At 40.2% G+C, this 19676-nt stretch overlaps 1 long non-coding RNA gene across 1 annotated transcript in view; it reads right to left on the bottom strand.

The window, feature by feature from the left end:
• The window catches only part of LOC102158351, a 36675-nt gene that overhangs the window by 5145 nt on the left and 11854 nt on the right, over nucleotides 1–19676 (bottom strand). Inside the window, exon 3 of the long non-coding RNA XR_297882.2 lies at nucleotides 7378–7501. This is a non-coding gene — a long non-coding RNA (uncharacterized LOC102158351). The remainder of the gene's footprint in view (nucleotides 1–7377; nucleotides 7502–19676) is intronic.

The following is a 19676-nucleotide window of genomic DNA, read 5'->3' as shown; positions in this document are numbered from 1 at the left end:
TGGATCAGAAGGTGAAGAATCTCACACAGTGTCCCTGAGGACGTAGGTTTGATCCCTAGATCCCTGGCCTCACTCAGTGAGTCAAGGATCCTACATTGCCGTTGCAGCGTAGGTCGCAGGTGCAGCTCAGATCCAGCATTACCATGGCTGTGATGTAGGCCGGCAGCTGGAGCTCTGATTTGACCCCTAGCCTGGGAACTTCCATATGCTGCAGATGCAGCCATAAAAAGAAAAAAATATTACATTTAAAAATAAAATCTCTTGGAGTTCCTATTGTGGCTCAGTGGTAGCAAACCTGACTGGTAACCACGAGGATGTGGGTTCTATCCCTAGCCCCACTCAATGGGTTAAGGGTCTGGCGTTGCCGTCAGCTGTGGTATAGGTGGCAGATGCAGCTCAGATCTGGCGTTGCTGCGGCTTCGGTGTAGGCCAGCAACTGCAGCTCTGATTGGACCGCTAGCCTGGGAACTTCCATATGCCACAACTGGGGCCCTAAAAAGCAAAAAACAAACAAATAAAGTAAAAATAAAAGCTCTTAACCACTGCACTAAAATACTGTGCACCACTCACAGCCTCCCTGTTATTTGGTTTGTAACAAGGGGTGGAATTAGGGAGAGGTTATGGTACTCCTCAGCACTTGTGCTTTCTACCACAGACCTTCTTCCTCTTCGATTTCTTCCCATTTTTCTCTCATGGCTATTTTCCCGTCTCCATTTGGCCCCTTTCCTGATACTTTATGGTGTTTAAAGACCACCAGAGCATATTCTTCAGGTGCTCCTTAATACTAATCTCTTTTTTTTTTTCATGTTTACAGTGATTAAAGCTTTTTTCTATTCATTTCCTCATTTGATTCTAATAATTTGATTCACTGAAGTGAAGTAGGCAGACAAGTGGTTTGATTCGCCATTGAACAGATAAGAAAAATGAGACTCAAAGAGGTACATGACTTAACCAGAGTCATAGCAAGTAAATGGCAGAACTGGAACTAGAACCAAGATTGTCTGATTCTAAATGCGCCTGTACTTGAAATAAGACATCAAGTCATCCACTATGCAACAAAAGCCAAAAAGTCACCACAAAAGCTACAACAGCATTATTTTTCCTGAGATAATGTTCATCTTCCATAAAGAAAATCCATATAAGGTACTGGTCTCCTAAACAAAAGCAAAACTGACATATTCTTATAGGAAAGCCACAAACATCTTACATGCAAAATATAACTTTTCTGCTCAACAGATGGATAACCACTTTGGAGAATCAATTTCTACTATCACTATAAAATGTTTCTACATTTTTTTTCTGTGCTTACAAAAAAAATGATGCTCTGAAAATCATTTTCCTCCCCTTTGTGCTATGTTGCATTCTGCACATTTTTTTTCTTTAACCCTGTCTCAAAAAGGACCTCTATCAAAGAGGTCTATCAAAAATGTCTGGAGGGAAACTTGCTTTCAAGATGTGAATAAAATAGGACAGACTTGGATCTTTTAGGTCTGTCTATCAGGTATAAAGTTCAGTTATCTTCTAATGTAAAATGGTGCTCAGCATATCCTTTCATATTAATGGGGGAAATAAGAACATGGCTACATGAACCAATATGTAATCTTTTCTTTTTTAGTGCCTTTTGTTATAGTGATTAATTTCTTACTGGATAAAGTAACTGTGAGGTCACTGTATGTGGATATACTTTCTCAAACAAAGTATTTTTATTAGTATACTACCTAATTTAAAAGTTTTTTCTGACTGGAATTAGTTTTCTTTGAAAGAATGGAGTAAGTATTAAAGGATCGATAGTATTCATGAGAATACTCCATTCAGTGGTTGTGGCAATGGGTAATTTCTTTAAAGCCTTCTCCATGAAACAGAATAGAGTGAAAAAGCAGACCTGTGAATGTATGAAAATATTAGTATGGAGTGAAGGTAGCACTTAAAATCAATGGGGGGACATGGGCTTTTCAGGAAATAGGGTAATTGACTATTCATTTCAGAAAATAAAATAGAACCCCTTTCTCATACCATATGCAAAAATAAATTACTAAATATAAAGGTTAAAAAATAAAAATATTATATGAAGATATAGGAGGGTGTTTTCATATTCTTGAGGTGGGAAAGGCCTTCTAAAGCAAGAAAGAAATTCTTAAGTCATAAAACACAAAATAAGCAAAGATGACTGCATAAAACATTAAAAGTTCTGTACATAAAAAGACACAGTAAGCAAAGTTAAAAGGTAAGTGACAGACCATCAAAAACATATGCAACATACATAAGAGATAATTGATATCTGGAGTATATAAAGAGTTCCCATGAATCAATAAGGAACAAAAAAATAAATGAGTGATATGAATAAGCAATTCACAAAAAAAGGAAACCCAAATGGCCAATAAACATAAGATATGAAAACTCGCTAACAATCAAAACATCTTTAAGTAGAATACTGAGAAACTAATTTTTATATTCATCAAATTGAGAACAATTAAAAATGTATAATATCCATTGGACGAAAATGTAGGGAAAGGGCATCCCTACACTATCAGTGACAATGTAAATTGATTCAGCCATTTTAGAGGGAAATATGGCAATATTTTAGACCTACATACTTAATGGCCCAACAATTCCACTTTTGCAGTTACTCTAGGGAAATACTGATATACATGTGCAGAAGGCAGGCTGCCCAGGACATTCACTGTGACATTGTTAATAAGATTAAACAACCTAAATAAATAGCCATTAGAATAGAAATGGTTAAATAGGCTGTGGTACATCCACACAATAGAATACTATACAACAGTTTAAATGGAACAGGTTCATTTTTTTAAAGGAAGAATATGTAGCAACATGGAAAGATATACAAGATATATTGAGTTACAAGCTATTTACTTAAGAATATATAGAAGACAGTTGCTTTATATTAAAAAAATAATTATTATATGTGTATACATACATATGATTTTATAAATGCAGAGAAAAATGTTTGGATGGAGACACAAGAAACTGTAATTGTGTGGGAGTTCCCATTGTTGTTCAGCAGTTAATGAACCCAACTAGTATTCATGAGGACATGCGTTCATTCCCCGGCCTTGCTCTGTGGGTTAAGGATCCCACGTTGCTGTGGCTGTGGTGTAGGCCAGCAGCTACATCTCCAATTCGACCCATAGCCTGGGAACCTCCATATGCCACGAGTGTGGCCCTTAAAAAAAAAAAAAAAAAAAAAAAAACGTTAATTGTGATTAGTTCTGAAGAAGGAATTTGACACAAAGTCTGAAGGTAATGGTTATCATTAGATGCTTTTTATGGTAAGAATATTTTCATTTGGTAGTTATATAACTTTTTAACAATAGGCATTCACTGCAAATGATGCTATAACCCCCTCAGGAGGTATGTCTCCACTTTCTTCTCCAGTTGAGAATAACTGAGCTAAAACAAGAATGAAGATGAAACCCCCATGGACGCTTCAAGCCTAGAATCCATTCTTCATAATGAAGCACAATAGCAAGAACCCCCTACATGGTAATTTTAATCTCTCTCCTACAGTTGCCCTAGAATACCTTTTCTAGCCTATTCCTTTCAATTAGGACACTGACTCAAACAGACCCTAGTGTAAAATACAAATGTGTCTCTTACTTGAGAGTAAGCTCCATGAGAACAGAGGCCATGTCTGTCTTAGTCATCTTGTTGTCCCTGATTTGGCACAGTCCTTTCTATCTAGATGTGTTTGATAGGAAATAGCTCTAACCTAACTGTGTCTGTGTCCCATTCATTTCTTGCTACAAACAAATCTCTTCTACCTCTAGAGCATTTATTCAACAGGTATTTATCAGGTCCCTCCTATGTGCCTGGCACTATACATTAAATATTTTTATATATATGTTCAATGAATAAAGTTTTAAAAATCTTGTTAGCATCCATTAACAAAAGAGCATCCAGAGCATGTTCATTTATAAATTTATCTATGTGACTGACAAGAAAGGAACAGACAACTGGGGACATAGTACAGGATACAGGGACTGAAGGAATGGAGAACAACGTGTCCCACCTAGGAAGCCACAAGGGGAGGTCCTGGAGGCAGGCCCTTTTTCTAGCATTACTGCTACCATGAGCAAAGTAACATATACTTCTTCATGTACATATTCATTTGACAACTCACTGAACACTCTCTGGTTAGAAACCTTAGTCTCTGACCTCTAAGAGATCATATGGCTGGGGAGTAGAATAAAAAAAAAAATGCGGCCTTTGGGTCAGGTTAAAAGTATTGCTGGAAGATCCCAGACCTGTTGCCTGACCTTGCTGAGCCTCAGTAAAATGGGATAACAATGCCTCTGACAAAACATTATTTTGCAGTTTTAAAATACTCTCTTGTAAATGCCTGGTACTTAGCAGTTGTTAAGTAACCAATAATTATAATTACTGTGGAACTAACAGCCTTAAATCTGGACATCCTAGCTGGGCTAGAGGTAGGAAAAGAGGAAAGATATTAAGATAATTACCTCCAATGCAAGGCAGAGTGAAATATAAGCTACCATTGAGAAGGGGGTCACAAGGTTGCAGACTAGAAGAAAATATAATAATTTCCAATTAACTGTGGGGATAGGGGAAGGCTTCTCAGAAAATATGACATTTCAAATTGAGCCTGAGAGGATGAGGAGAATTTCCACAGGTAGGAAGGGAAAGATATGTGCCTCTGCATGATCATGCACTATAAAAACAAAGGTTTTCCTGTACCAGACACAGAATGGAATTGGTAAGGTGATAAAGAAAAAAAGAGAGACACAGTTAAGATTATGTCTCTCTAACAGCAAACATACATTTTGGCAGCAAATAAGTGGATCACCATGAATAACTTGCTTCATCCAGACGCAGGCGAAGAAAATTTTAAAAAGAATTGGAGCTGAGTATCAGGATAAAATCATTTTACTAGAAAGATGGTTTTGATTGTGAGACAATCTCCAAAGGAAAAGAAAAGAATCCTTTGCTCATGCATTCCATTAACTAGAAAATATCTTGGAAACATTTGAATCTTTTGATTGCCCAATTGAATGAAAAGCCTTAAAACAGGGATGGAGAACATTCCTTTGGAAATTGCACTCTGGCAGTCTAGACAGCAGCCCTGCCCATACACATCTCAGCATTCTGTCCAACAAACATAATCTAAATCCTACAGCGCAATTGGACTTGGTACTATATAATGGCTCATACCCCACCTGTTCCATGAGTGTGCATTGCCTGACTGGATTTCAGGCTTTCTGAGGTCAGGAAAACTGTCCTCTGTACTTCTCAGAATCCAGCACCATTCTAGGCACAGAGTCCCCTTAGCCTGAGTTTCTTAGTCATCTCTCCAGTCCTTCCAAATCTTCATTATTAGGTGATAAATTTGAGTGAAAACAGTACCCATATTGGCTCATTTGTAACTGTTTTCTGGGTTGCTGGTTTTAGCACCTAAGTTTGTTAACTGTCAGGTGAGTAGAAAATAGCATCAATTTTTGGCTCCTCTACAGTAGGCTGCAACAGGTTTTCCTCTAAGATTTAGAGAGGAGCGAAAATACAGGATTTGAGAAAATTCCTAGAGGTGCTGTAACCCAATCAAGGAAAGAGAGGGACTGTTTAGTAAGATTAGGATTGACTATTGTGAAAGGCCTTCCTGCAGCCCTCAATCAATCAGTTCTGCCTTGTGGCATGTTACTAACCTGTGAGCCCCAGAGAGAAAAGCAGCTCCCCCTCTGCCTGAAATGGTGGACTATGCTGTTTCCTACAGTCCTTTGCAAGTGACCACTGGGAGGTCTCAGTAGGACCCCTGAACATTCCAGTAGTGGAATTGATTGAGGAATCAAAATGTGTGGTTTGGAGGAAAGGGGAAGAGTGTGACTTGTGATAGACCATCTTTTAGCTTCCTCCCCTTCTTTTCTAGAAAGTTGACTACACCTTTAATAAACTGTGGAAATTTGTCACATGGGAGCTTGTTAAAAATGCAGAATCACAGGTTCCCCCTTTAACAAGGTCCCCAGGTGATTCATATGCACAGTAAAATCTGAGAAGCCCTGTATTAAATTCTCTGGGCCTATTTCCTCTTCTTTTAAATGGGGTTGAGGACACCAACCTATCCATGAGATCACGAGGTCAGCTATAGATAGCAAATGAGATAATCAGTGTACTGGGACCATTTGTTAAATTTCCAGCAGTTCTGTGGGCCAGTTGTTAAGCTGTTGGTAGTTTGAAATTGGGCTGCAGTGGAAATATTTGCAGACCCTACAAATCTGCAGCCCCCACACATCAGGGATTTTTATTTGTTTTTCAGAGATCGGAGTTATCTGCACTCTACTTGGGTGCCTTAAATAGGTAAAAGCCAAGACCTATGGGCTGTGAGTCTGCCATGTCCAGCACATGAAGGATATTTCCAAGTCCCTATGGATCTTCAGAAGCAGGGACACTAGCTGACAAGCAGGGTACCAAAAGACAAGCTTCCCAGAATCAACCAGAGCCTCTCCTTTTGGGCTCCCCTCCAATTCCTCAGAGCCTGCACTCCACAGCTGGAGCTCATTACTATATCCCTCACCAGTTAGCAGCTCAAAAGCCTTGTTCTGTCACACTGCAGAGGGTCTGCACTTTGGCAGCAAAGGAAGCCAGGACCAGTATAGTGCCTTTAGGCCTTGTCTGAGGAACCTTAGAAAACAAATTTTCAAATCATCAAGGAAATGAAAATGAAAAGCAAATCATGAGAGAGGAGAAAATCCTCCAGCTAGCCACGATACTTAACATACAGGACACATTAATGGGACATTACGATCACACCAAAAAGAAGCACTTTAGCCTTGCACCTCTCCAGTTCACACAGGGCAAAGATGAGCTATGTGGCCATGGGAACATTCATGCAATTCAACATCTTTGCAAGATGATGATGTGTCTCTCAGAGGTACCATAAGCATTTTGTGATCCTGAGGTTGCTATGGTGGCTGATTTTGTGTTGAATAACATATAAACTTGGGCAAATCTACATAAATTATGTCTGGCCTATGGATCCATGGCTCTCTAACTCACACACCCTGATCCGTAATTGAAGAAACATGTTTGGACACAGAGCAATGGGGCATGGACATATGTTCTGCCGGTAAAGAGGCTTCTCAGGTATTTTCATCAGGAGGGCTATTTATTTCCCTCTAGCTAACCAGCTGTTGATTGCCAGCGCACCTTTTCTGGAATTATTTTTTGCAAGCCTTTTAGGACAAAGGCTACAATGAAGAGCACTTGGTATTTTTCAGATAATACAAAGTACAGCCTAGTAAGCATGTTTCCATTTTGATGCGCAGAAATATAATACTCTTATGCACATTCTGTCCATATTTGTCACAAAATGATGTTTTAATATAAAATAAAACCCCTGAAACTTACCACTATATTGTTTCTCTGTCTTTTATCTCTTGCCTCTTCCATGAGCCACAACATTCCATGGAATCCAGAATTATATTATCACAACCCAACTTCCTTTTCTTCAAGCAGAGCACATTGCAGTTCTCTGAAAATAATGCAACAGTGTCAGCTCCAAGCACCTCCCCACTTCAACCCCTCACACTTTTTGGTGCCATTACTTTTCATAAAGAAACTACAATAGAACAGAATGTATGTCTATTTGTAGCTAGTTTACAGCCTATGCAAAAGGGGTTTGAAAAGTGCCTCAAACATACTTCATACACTCTGGACTCTTCACTTTATCTGTCAGTGACCAGAATATGACATTTTCCCAGAAACAAGATAACAACACTCCAGTTTTCACAGAGCAATGTCGTGTTATACTGTATTTTTTTGTCCTAATGTCCAAGATAACACCTAAGTCATGTACATTTTACTCTCTTCTGGAAATGCAGCCAACCAAAAATCCACATAAAGGTAACTCCAGCTGGGAAAGCCACTCTCATCTCAGAGGTGAGTGGAGTGTGGCGATGAGTCATGAGAGCTTACAAATGGCAAAACCAGGTGTCAGAGTTTCCAAATGATATTAAAGGATCTCCCTAACATTACTGGGACCTGAGTAGGATTGAACTCTAGCTCGGTACCAACGGCAACAGGGAAAAGTGTGCAGGCGTTTCTGATTTTCCTGTTGCATTCTTTCAAAGAGCCAACTTTTACAGAGGGTAGCCACATGACTGGAGCCTGGGATTTCACTTGGCCCCAAGCCATCAGTACTAACACATGTCTAAGGACTCAAAGCTGCCTCGCTAGTGGGCTCCTAGCACCTCCACTGCAGATGTGGGTTTTTTAGGCTGTGAGTGTGTGATGTCTGCTTCTGAAGCTTACACGAGAAAGACAGCTAGGAAAAGAAAAGAAGGTATGGGTATGAGTTCCAACAATGCCCACTCACAAGTAGAAAGACATCTAGGAAGCAAGCCAGGTTAACCCCCACACCGATAGGCATCAGACAGGTTTTCCAGAAGAGCAGCCTTTGACTGACCCCTGTTGGTGCCTATTCCACCCTTACAAAACCCAGGTCAATGTCTGAGTTGTGGATAAAGGAACTTGACCTTGGAACTAATTACTGCCCACCCCCAACAAAGCTTAGGAGAGTTCCTGAACCATTTCTTTGTCTATGAGACTAAGATAATAAATTGAAAGTTTCTAATAAGCAAGTGATAATAATGAATGGAGCCCACTACTTATCTGAAATGTCAAGGTAACAACTGCAAGCTGGACAGTAAGCACACTTTCCAGTAAGGAGACAAAGGAATCTGAGGCCTAGTCCTAGCATGTCATGACACACTGGCTAGCCCCTGGAAGGTCATTTTTGCTCTCTGTGACTCAGTTTTTCCATCTATACAAAAAGGAAGTAGGATTAGATTACCTCCAAGGCCACTTCCAGTTCTGATACTGAGTGAAATCTGTGCTGCACACAGTAGCTTTATAGCTAGGCTACCCTAGATGGTTATCCAAAGTTTCTCTCTCTTTCTGCTATGTGCCCACATTAGACCAACTTGTTGTAATATAAGAAAAGACTCAGCAATAGGCTGGTGGCAGCAAGAAGCAACAAGCTCAGCCCACACAGCAAGAACACTTGCCACTGCATGGTATTTTCTCAGCTAAACAAATTCCAGACACATCTGCACAGCACCTAAGACACAAATCAACAATAGAACATATGAACTTTATGGGTGGCCTTCTTAAGATGTTCAAAAACATTCTAGTATATAAACTCACCAGGTCTATTCCACTCCCACTCCCACTCCCACTCCCTGAAAGACACAGGATCCCTTTAATACCAGGCCCTGCTTTGGCTGCAACAATCCATCAGCCCAGAGTCTTTAGTCACCTCATACCCTAAAATCAGCTCAGTTCTACCCACTAGATCCTAGGTATCCCTGGTCACAGGTCAGGGTATGAATTTTCTCCTGGCCATAGGTGCTTCTAAAACAACAGCTGGGTGCAGAGCCTGCCTATAAGGAGCAAAGATCTGAAGTCTAGTTCTAGCTATATCATTGACAAAATGCCTTAACCTTTGGTAGGTTACGTTTGCTCTCTATGACACTCGGTTCTTCCATCCAAGGAGAAAGTTGGATTAGATGACCTCCCAGGCTCTGTGTTACAGGACATGCCTCAGACATGAAGGAGGGACATATATACCCTGACCTAGAAGTCAGGAGACCGAGGTTCTAGTCCCAACTTTGCCACTTACTAGCTGTGGTTGTCCAATTTGTTAAAATGGTAAAGGACTTGGAAGTCATAGGGACCTCTGTAGTACACCATAAAATAGTAACAACTACTTTGCCAGCAAAAACTTTTGGCTTTATCATATGTGTACATCTTTATATAAAAATATCAACAAAAACAATATCAGTAACTGAAATATTTTTAAGAAATATATTTCTAATTTTTCTATTTTATTCATTTGCTAGTTCCTGAAGCTCATTTTTTCATCTACAAGAAATCATCTATACAAGGTCTTACCTTGTTCCTATTATCAGCCCCTCTTCCGCCCCATCATCAATGTCCTCCTTATTCTGCCACCCACTCTGGCTTTGACTTCCTAAAACTTTCCTAACATGCTCCCTCCTCAGGGCATTTGCACTTGCTGTTTTCTGTGCCTGGAATTATCCTCCCTTTTACTTCCTTCAGGTCAAAAGTCACCTTCTCAGAAGGGCTTTCCTTGGCTTCCCCACCAAATATTCCAGACCCTATCCACACTTTCTATGCCCTTTGCCCATTTGCCCAGTTTTTTTCTCATGTCTCATCACTGACGTACCATCTCTTATTTATTTATCTTATTTTTCACCTCTTCCTCCACATCACCCCCTGCCAAAATGTAAACTCCATGAGGGTAGGGACTTTTGTCTGCCCTTTTTTTTTTTTTAACTGCTGTTACCCCAGTGCCAAGAATAGTAGCTGGTATAGAGAAGGCACTCAGAAACTATTTTGGATAAAGGAATAAATAGTAGCAGGCACAAAATATTTAATAAATATTTATGGAAGAAAAATTATAAACTGAAAACATATATCAACAATCTGCCACATGAGAAAGGTTTCCATGACTGTCAATGAACAATTGACAGTTTAGTCCAGCTCTAGAAACTGCAATGATTCTCAGGAGGGGCATTTGGAGTCTTGGGTGTAAATGCTCTCTCTCCGTATTGTGTGTTCTGATTTAGGCTGGTTAATCCTCTCAGCTGCCTTCCCAATCACTGATCTACATTCCTGTCTGGAAACATCCAATGATATGTCAGAACACAGAGTCCTCTGGAAATAAAAGTAACCACAGAGAACGTTTCCTGAGCGCCAGGCTCTGTGCTTGAACACATTTCTGGCACTATCAGCAAAGCTTACAACCACCCTATAAGATGAATACTGTTTATCTTCGTTTTTCAAGTGAGGAAACCGAGCCTCAGCAAGGTTGTTTCTTGCCCAAGTGCACACAGCTAAAAGTGGTGAGTCAAGGCTTTAAATCTAGGTCTTAAACATTAAGCTCTACCCTCCTCTCTTATCTCCCATTGTCTGTCTCCTTCCTGCTGTTGAAAATCCTCTCCCTATCCCCAAACCTGGACATTTGTGTTTGGGGATTAAAATATACATATGTGACCACAATGATGAGGGTATAATGACAACTGGAAACAGTCCATTTCTCTCCATGCACAGAATTAACAAGCCTGGTGCAAATGAAGAAAAGCTGGATAGGAAAAAAACCCTGTGTTCAAATTCTGACTCAGTCAATTTACTGGCGCAAATTGCATAATCTGAGTCCCATTTTCCTCAATTATAAAAAAGAAGGATGCTATCAACTGCACAGCACTGTCATAAGGATAAAAAATAGTATTTACGAATGAGTCAAGCTCAGTACTTGGCACCTAACAGCAGCTAAGTAAATGCCTGCTTACTTGCTTGCTTGCTTGCTTCTTTTTAGGCTTCACCTGCTCCTGGGCCAGGGATCAAATCTGAATTGCAGCTACGACCTACATCACAGCTGTAGCAATGCCAGATCCTTAACCCACTGCACCAGGCCAGGGATGAACTCATGCCTCAGCAGCGACCTGAGCTGCTGCAGTTGGATTCTTAATCCATAGCACCACAGCTGGAACTCCAATGCTGGTTTAATTTCTTGCCTTTCCAATCTCGAGTATGAGCACCCTCTCTTTAATAGTTACTTCCAACCTCCAGGAAACTGCTGGTTAGCTATTAGGGGAAGAGAACTTCTCTATCTCCAAGGTAGAACAAAAAGATCTTCTTTTCCCTTTTATTCATTTGCTTTCCCTGTCACTTTAATGGCCCTTATATCAGAGCTATGGAATTTTAAGATGTGGATGCAATCTTAAAATATCAGACTCTTGTTAAAAATGAGGAAGATCCAAAATCCACTATGTTGTAATGAAAAATGCTTAGTGTTGCCCTTCTTTTTGATAAGTGACAAATAACCATTCAGATCTTAATTGTGCTGATCCTAGATGGGATTAGCTAATTAAAATTAATATTGTAAAAAGAAACTCATGTCAAAGATGGAAAAGAAAGATTAAATCCAATACAGAATCTTTCCTATGAGAGAGAGATTTCAAAATGTTTAAAGTTCCATTTTGTTGCCATGGTAGCATCATTTCCAACTATTTTCAGTTATCTTGAAATACTCAGTGAGGTCAAGTATATCCTATGACATCTAAGTGTTTTCCCAGGTTTATTTAAAAGCATCATTCTGTAAAGGCATCTAAATGTTTGCTGACATCTGAAGATTAATACTGAAATGAAAATATTTAGCAAAATGTCTACCTTTAGATAATGCCACAATAATAATACCTTGAATTTATCCAGTGCCTTTCTTCTGAGCAGCTCAAAGGGCTCTGAAACCATTATCTCATTAATCAAATAACACATTCCTAAGCTAGCATATCATGATGTGGATGGTTAGTGGTGTCAAAAGTTCCACTCTGGAAACCACATACTGTAATTAGAGGGCTACTGGAGCAAAATGAAATAATCGGGGGCGGGGGGGTACACACAACTATCTCAATGTACAAGTTTCTAATACAAATCATGCTCTCCATCAAAGATCCTCCCTGGGAATCCACTAACATTTTCTATGTTCCCAATTTAGATATGAGGAAACAATGCTATCATGTCTTAAACTGGTAATGCCAAGGAAATAGCAGCAGACTGAAGTCAGGAGGCATGGTTCTTATGGAAGCTCTGCCTTTAACTTACTGGGTGTCCTACTCTGTGTTCTTTCCCTCTCTGGACTAAACTTTCCTGGCCCAGAAAAACAGGGTTGAATGGATGAGTGGCCTTTTATACTGTCCTGAAATACTTTCCACCGAGTGAGAATCCTCTTACCATTTTTTATCATATCACAAGATTGCATGAAAAAAAAAATTTAGGAGTTCCCATTGTAGCACAGCAGAAACGAATCTGGCTAGGAACCATGAGGTTGCAAGTTTGATCCCTAGCCTCAGTCAGTGGGTTAAGGATCCAGCATTGCCATAAGTTGTAGTGTAGGTCACAGACACAGCTTGGATCTGGCATTGCTATGGTTGTGGTGTAGGCCGGCAGCTGTAGCTCCAATTGGACCCCTAGCCTGGGAACCTCCATATGCTGCAGGTACAGCCCTAAAAAGACAAAAAAAAAAAAATTTAACTCCCTACTTCCATGTTCATAGCAGCATTATCCACAATATATAATACGTAGAAACAACCTAAGTGACTATCAGTGGATGAATGGATAAATAAAATAGCATATACATACAATGGAATATTCAGCCTTAAAAAAGAAGAGAGTACTGACACGTGCTACAACATGGATGAACCTTGCAAACATTAGACTAAGTGGAATAAGCCAGACATAAAAGAACAAATATTACATGATTTCACATACATGAAAAATCTAAAATTGACAAATTCATACAGATAGAAAGTTGAATAGTGATTTCCAAGCACTCAGGAAATGGGAGTCATTATGTGATGAGGACCAAGTTTCAGTTTTGCAAGATGGAAAGAGTTTTAGAGACGAATCGTGGTGATGGTTGCACATGAAGTTAATGTATTTAATACTACTTAAAAATGACTAAGATGGTAAATTTATGTGTATTTTACCACTATTTAAAAAATTTTTTTAAAAGTAATGGAGTTCCTGCTGTGGTGCAATGGGATCAGAGGTGTGTCTGCAGCCCTAGGACACAAATTCCCCAGCCCAGTACAGTGAGTTAAAAGGATCTAGCATTGCTGCAGTTGCAGCGTAGGTCACAACTCTGGCTCAGATCTGATCCCTGGCCCAGAAACTCCATAAGCTGTAGGGCAGCAAAAAAAAAATTTTAATTTAAAAATTTAAGTACCACTGCTAAAGACCAGTTTGAAAATAGTAAATCTAGTAAAACCCTCCCCAGATCTGAAGTATATCTAGGTAAATCTGAAAAAAAAAAGTATTATAACCAAGAAAAAGTGAATCCTTAAATTTCAATTTGTTATGTTAGAAGACTGAGTGGATGGTGGTGGATAGCAAACAACATTTCTCCATACTACTAAAGTAAGTTTGCATTAACAAAAAACTATTCTCCAGGAGTTCCCTGGTGAGCTAGTGGTTAGGATTCGGCCCTTTCACTGCTGCAACCCAGGTTCAATCCCTGGTCTGAGAACTGAGATCTCATATCAAGCTGCTGCATGACACGAACAAAAACAAACAAAAAACTGTTCTCCAAACTTTTTTAGGAAGGGTTCTTGGAGTTCCTGTCATGGTGCAGCAGAAATGAATCTGACTAGGAACCATAAGGTTGCGGGTTTGATCCCTGACCTCGCTCAGTGGGTTAAGGATCCGGCATTGCCGTGAGCTGTGGTGTAGGTTGCAGACGCAGCTCATATCCTGTGTTGCTTTGGCTGTGGTGTAGGCAGGAAGCTACAGCTCCAATTCAACCCCTGGTCTGGGAACCTCCACATACCACGAAAAAAGAAAAGAAAACAAAAGGTTCTAGGTCACTGCTGACTTCCTTAACAGAAGGATTGTGGGCCTGGTGATTTATTTCACATTCAAGTGACCTGTTTACTAGGGTAGAAAGAACTATTTTTTCCATAATCGTTAGATTGGAAAAGGAGAGAAAGGCAAATGAAAATTGGATTCATACTTAAATGCTTGAGGGCTAAAGTGGCTTAGAGTTATCTTGAAGTAAGTTTGCTTTGGGGGGGGGTGCAATTTGAGCTACAGCTATAGCATCCCTATTCCAGTTCTTTCAACCATGCCTAAGTCTAGACAAGACCCAAATCCACCTCTGAGGAAAGGAATTTGGATCCTTTGCCTATGACTTTAGTCCATGCTATCATCCTGATTGTAAGCCTCCCTATAGAAGAAGACATAAACCTGGTACCCAGAAAGATTACTTTGTCCACCATCATCCAAATGTGAAAGAAGGCACTGAAACTCTTCTTTTAGTTCTAGTCTATTTTCCCACACTGGAGGAAAAAAAAAAATTTAGAAATAATTCCCTCTGGAAAATAAGAAAATTGTCACAAAAATTCAAGCCAGTTTGTGGCTGGGGTGGAGGAGGGGGATGGTACATAAAGGAAACTTGGAGAAGGGGAAGGAGAGAATGGAAGGGACAAAAAAGTATTTGCCAGAGTTCCCGTTGTGGCGCAGTGGTTAACGAATCCGACTAGGAACCATGAGGTTGCGGGTTCGGTCCCTGCCCTTGCTCAGTGGGTTAACGATCCGGCGTTGCCGTGAGCTGTGGTGTAGGGTGCAGACGCGGCTCGGATCCCGCGTTGCTGTGGCTCTGGCGTAGGCCGGTGGCTACAGCTCCGATTCAACCCCTAGCCTGGGAACTTCCATATGCCGTGGGAGCGGCCCAAGAAATAGCAACAACAACAACAACAACAAAGACAAAAGACAAAAAAAAAAAAAAAAGTATTTGCCTTGTTCTCAGAGAAGGAGAGGACCAGGTTACCAGGGTCTTTATATTCAAGCTTCCTTGAAAAAGGATTGGTTGAAGAAGGGCCCTGTAGTAATGCACTTCCTCAAGAGACGGCTAAAGGTTGCCATGGGAACCTTGGTTCTGTATTTCTCTGACTTGGATGAATGTGTAAAAGTTGCCTAGCTGGAGACTTTATTTTAATCACTAAATGTCCTTTAGGAGAGGATTTGAAGAATTATCTTTAGCAAATGCGTTTCAAAACAAAGCTAATTTCTCACTGAAAGCTAACTGTGTGGAGGCCCAATTTGTTTAGAAGCATGGTAGAAAGACTGGATGAGAAGTTGGAAAACTTGGGTCTTTGCTAGGTCACTTGCCAGCTGTGATACATGAAGAAAATCACTTCACTGGGCATCACTGTCCTCATGAAACAAGGATAATAAAACTTCCCCTACAAGGCTGTTCCCAGGTCTTCTCCCAACTTGGAAAAGCAAAAGTGGAGCAGGGAAGGAAGTATTATGCCCTGCCCTAAGAGGTGATACGGAGTTTCCCCAAGTGATTCTGTATCTGATTGTTGATTTAATTACCAAGAAAAGCTTGTGGATATTTTCTTTCACAGACTCTAAAGTAGAAGGGAATTCTGATAAAGTTCTGGGTTCAGTGACTTACCCAAGGTCACACAGTTACAAAGTGGTAGAGCTGGTATTCGAACCCCATTTGACTCCAAGTTTAGTGCTCTTTTCTCCTCACCAATTAGGAAGGAGAGAAATGAGACTGAAAAAGAAGCTTCTCTACCTTTTAAGTCCAGGAAGGAAAAGCTAATTTTTAAAAAACACCTGTATTAGCTGTGTTGGCATATGCACACAAACATAGCATGGATGCAGCAAACAGTGTCATGATTTCCACATCAATTTAACACCATTTTACTAAAATGGTGGGTGAAGTGAGTCAAATAAAGTAGAAATAATGTCTCTGTAGTTAGCTGGATTCATTCAGGTAATTTCAAAGACAATTTTCATTCCCCCCTCCCCCGTTTTTCAGCTTCTGTACTTTCATTAAAAGAAAAAAAGTCTCCTTTTAGATATTTGCATATCTCAAGATGATGCCCTCCTAATACCTCCAAAGGCACACAACAAGATCAACTAGAAAATCTGGATAAAATTGCATACAATTGGCTCTATGATAAGAAATGCTTGTTTAATGTGGTTTGTTTTCTTCTCAAAAAGAGCCTATCTTTAGCCATCAACCAGTTTTAAAAACGGACCATCACTGCTTATTCTGTTTTGATATTCCCCTACACTTAAAAATTTGCCGTTCCTTTCCCATGGCAAATCAAAGGTTTTATACAAAATCCTTCACAGCTAAAGTAAAGCCTTAGTTATATATCTTCCTATTCTCTGATGATTAGGTCTGTGTTTTTGTTATGGTAAATAAGTATCTCACAGAAGTTCAGAAGGTCCTTTCTAGTAAGTGTTTGCAAAGTCTCTGAGGAAATCTGTCTCTTCCTAACCTTTATTTTAGACCTATGTAATTCTTTTCTCCAGGAATCCTTGCACCAAGTTAGCACAAGATAAGCTTTGTAACAAAGTTGGATGAGTTGGACTGTCTTAAGTAAATGAGTAGCCTTTTCAAGAAGATACTCTTATTGGAGGAGAAAGATGTTCTGCACAATTAATGTTTGCAAGAGGGTCATTGAGTAGGTCAAATTTTAACTGGTGGCAATATATCACTCAACATCCAATGGTGAGCTGATGAAAGCATCTGATTGGCCTCAGCCATATGAACCCAAAGCCAGGAATTTCTAAACCTTGCAAGGCGAGCAGAACAGTGAGGGATAGCCTCTAAAACAGCTGTAGAATGTAGCAGGTCTGAACCCCCAGCGATTCCACCCTTTTAAAAATGTTGGCTAAATGACCAAGTTTTTAGCCAGCTACTTACTCCTAATAAGTCTGTTCACCAAAAGAAGGTTCCTGTGCAATACAAGAGATTCATTTTAATCTAATTCAGTATCTGAGCTGATTCAAGTTATTCAGCACCTCAGTTAGCCCCATGCACTGACTCTTACAGAAAAATGAAAATCAAGACAACATAAGGATGCAAACTTGCAAAATGTCAGAACTGGAAGGGAACTTAGATTTCAAGTCAAAACACTCCTCTCAATTTTTCAGATGAAGAAACTAAGTCCCCCCCAAAGGTGACTTGCCAAAGTGCACAAAAGTGTTCACCTAACTCGACATTTACAATTTAGCCAGTATTCTGTCCCACTTTCAAAGGGAAAATGCCAAGAATTTTGGTTTAATCTTAAAACTAACTCTCTCTACCCACTTTATAGTTTTGTTTCCAGGAGCTCCGTGAAAAGCAATATCTTCACCCCCTCACCCCCACCCCCCACCAGAATCCCTAGCTTAACAGTTCCTGTTTTCTCACTATGCCCTTCCAGCTTTCAGTCTCCTCCCCTCCATAAGGGTAGGTCCAATTACTTGGTAGCCCACTTAGCATAGCAAAGAGCCCCAGTCCAGAAATGTTGTGTGGAAAAACCAGAGGGCCCCCAGTTGAAGCTTTGTTCCTCCCAGCTGTGCTTACTTCCCCAGCAGAGCTATAATCCCCACTGCTATGGCTTCCTCCAGGATTGGCTCAGGCCCCTGGGATACTATTATTACATAATTTTGCATTGTACCTCAAGGCAAAAAAAGTAATGAAGGAAAAAGCCTACAACTCTCATTCCATTTCCTTCACTGGAAAAGTGGGTATCATCATCCGGGCTGTTCTGTGAACTGGGACTTGCCCAGGACAATAGGCTTCTGAGGGCAAGGTGATTAGGCCAGCAGTGCAATGTGTTTGATTAGCACCAACCAGCTCTTTGTAGAGGGACAATATCAGGCCATACAGTAACAAGATCACGTCTTTTGATTTGGGTTTGCTCCCTCTGTTGATACAATCCATTATCCTGTTTGCCTTTCTTACTACACCAAGGCATTGCACCAAGGGCTTCAAGGATTTTTTCTATAATAACCTCCAAATCCCTCAGCACCTGCCTTCTGCCAAAGAACCTCCCTCTTCACATCGGTGCTTTTCTTTGTCCTTTCAGCATCACTTTGAATAGTTAGGTAAAGCTGTACTCCCATCCCAAGGAAAAAGAAAACTAGGGCAACAACTATAGGGCCTCATATTTAATAAGAAACAAAATTAGGCAGAGCAATTGAGCCACTGTTTGCTTAACCCTTTCCCTGTTACCCCTGTCTTAGTTTCACTGCACCTCGAACCATCTTTTTCAGAAATTTAAATAGACTTGATGAAGAAAGGAAGACAAGTTCCAGAGCTTGGAGCAGCAGCCAAGAGATTCGTTAATGAAGTTTCCCTTCACAAAGGCAACTACCATATCAATTTTTAAAAAAAACACATAAACAGTATGATGCTGCCTGTATTAGGCCCCTAAACTACCCAACTCCTAAAGCAGAAAAGTGCACCCAACCAAAATTTGTTCAGACTCTCCAAAGCTCCCTTAGAAATCACATAAGATGAATGGAATCTCTTGAATTCCCAACCTTGAAAATCTATTCACATTTGAAAGGTATTCACATTTGAAAATGTTTCATATCCAGAAACTTCCGCAGAAAATACATGCCAAAGAAAAAAACACTGATGAGATCATTCACGGCATTTGCTGACAGAACTAGCTTATAAATAAGAGACCAGAGAATATCATGAATCAGGACTTGTGGGGAAAAAATGGGTTGTGTGTTTGTGTGGACTGCAAACCCCTTAAGCTCTGGCAGAATTCGCATAATGCAGTATCTTGTTTTCTGCCCCCTACCCCAGCCCCTGCCTTAACATCTTATGTATGTTTATGCAAGATTCTCCTGTTTAATTATGATTCATTCCAATTTGGACTGTAAATAGAAGGCAAATTAATAATTTAGAGGGGAAAAAAGAGCTGGGCCCTTTTCTCCTCCCCTCATTCCTAGGTCAGCCGGCTCGTTTATGAATTAGTGCTCAAGCAGCCTGAATAGGAGAGAATGAATGTTTGACTAAATCCTCTAAGTATGAAAGCTCTTCACACCATTTGGTCTTGAACTGATCCAATAGCGAGGTGTAACCACTAGTGACAATAAAGCGCCATCTGGCAAAGTGAACTCTAGGCAAACAATGACAAGCAGAAGTGAAAAGAATTGCAATGATTTCCACAAACATGTGAAATACTATAAACTGTGGGACTTAGCAGCTTCCTCCCGAGGCAAGTAAACAAATGCAACACTTCAGCGGTGGCGCTGATTTGTGGGGCTCCATCTCTGGGAGAAGGCTAGGTTCCATTTGCATTTAGCTAGGGAAAAAAATG

The sequence above is a fragment of the Sus scrofa genome, chromosome X, assembly GCF_000003025.6.
Source record: "Sus scrofa isolate TJ Tabasco breed Duroc chromosome X, Sscrofa11.1, whole genome shotgun sequence".
NCBI classification, from domain to species: domain Eukaryota; kingdom Metazoa; phylum Chordata; class Mammalia; order Artiodactyla; family Suidae; genus Sus; species Sus scrofa.
Note: the sequence above shows the minus strand (reverse complement) of the source record. Positions and strands in the feature narration are given on the sequence as shown.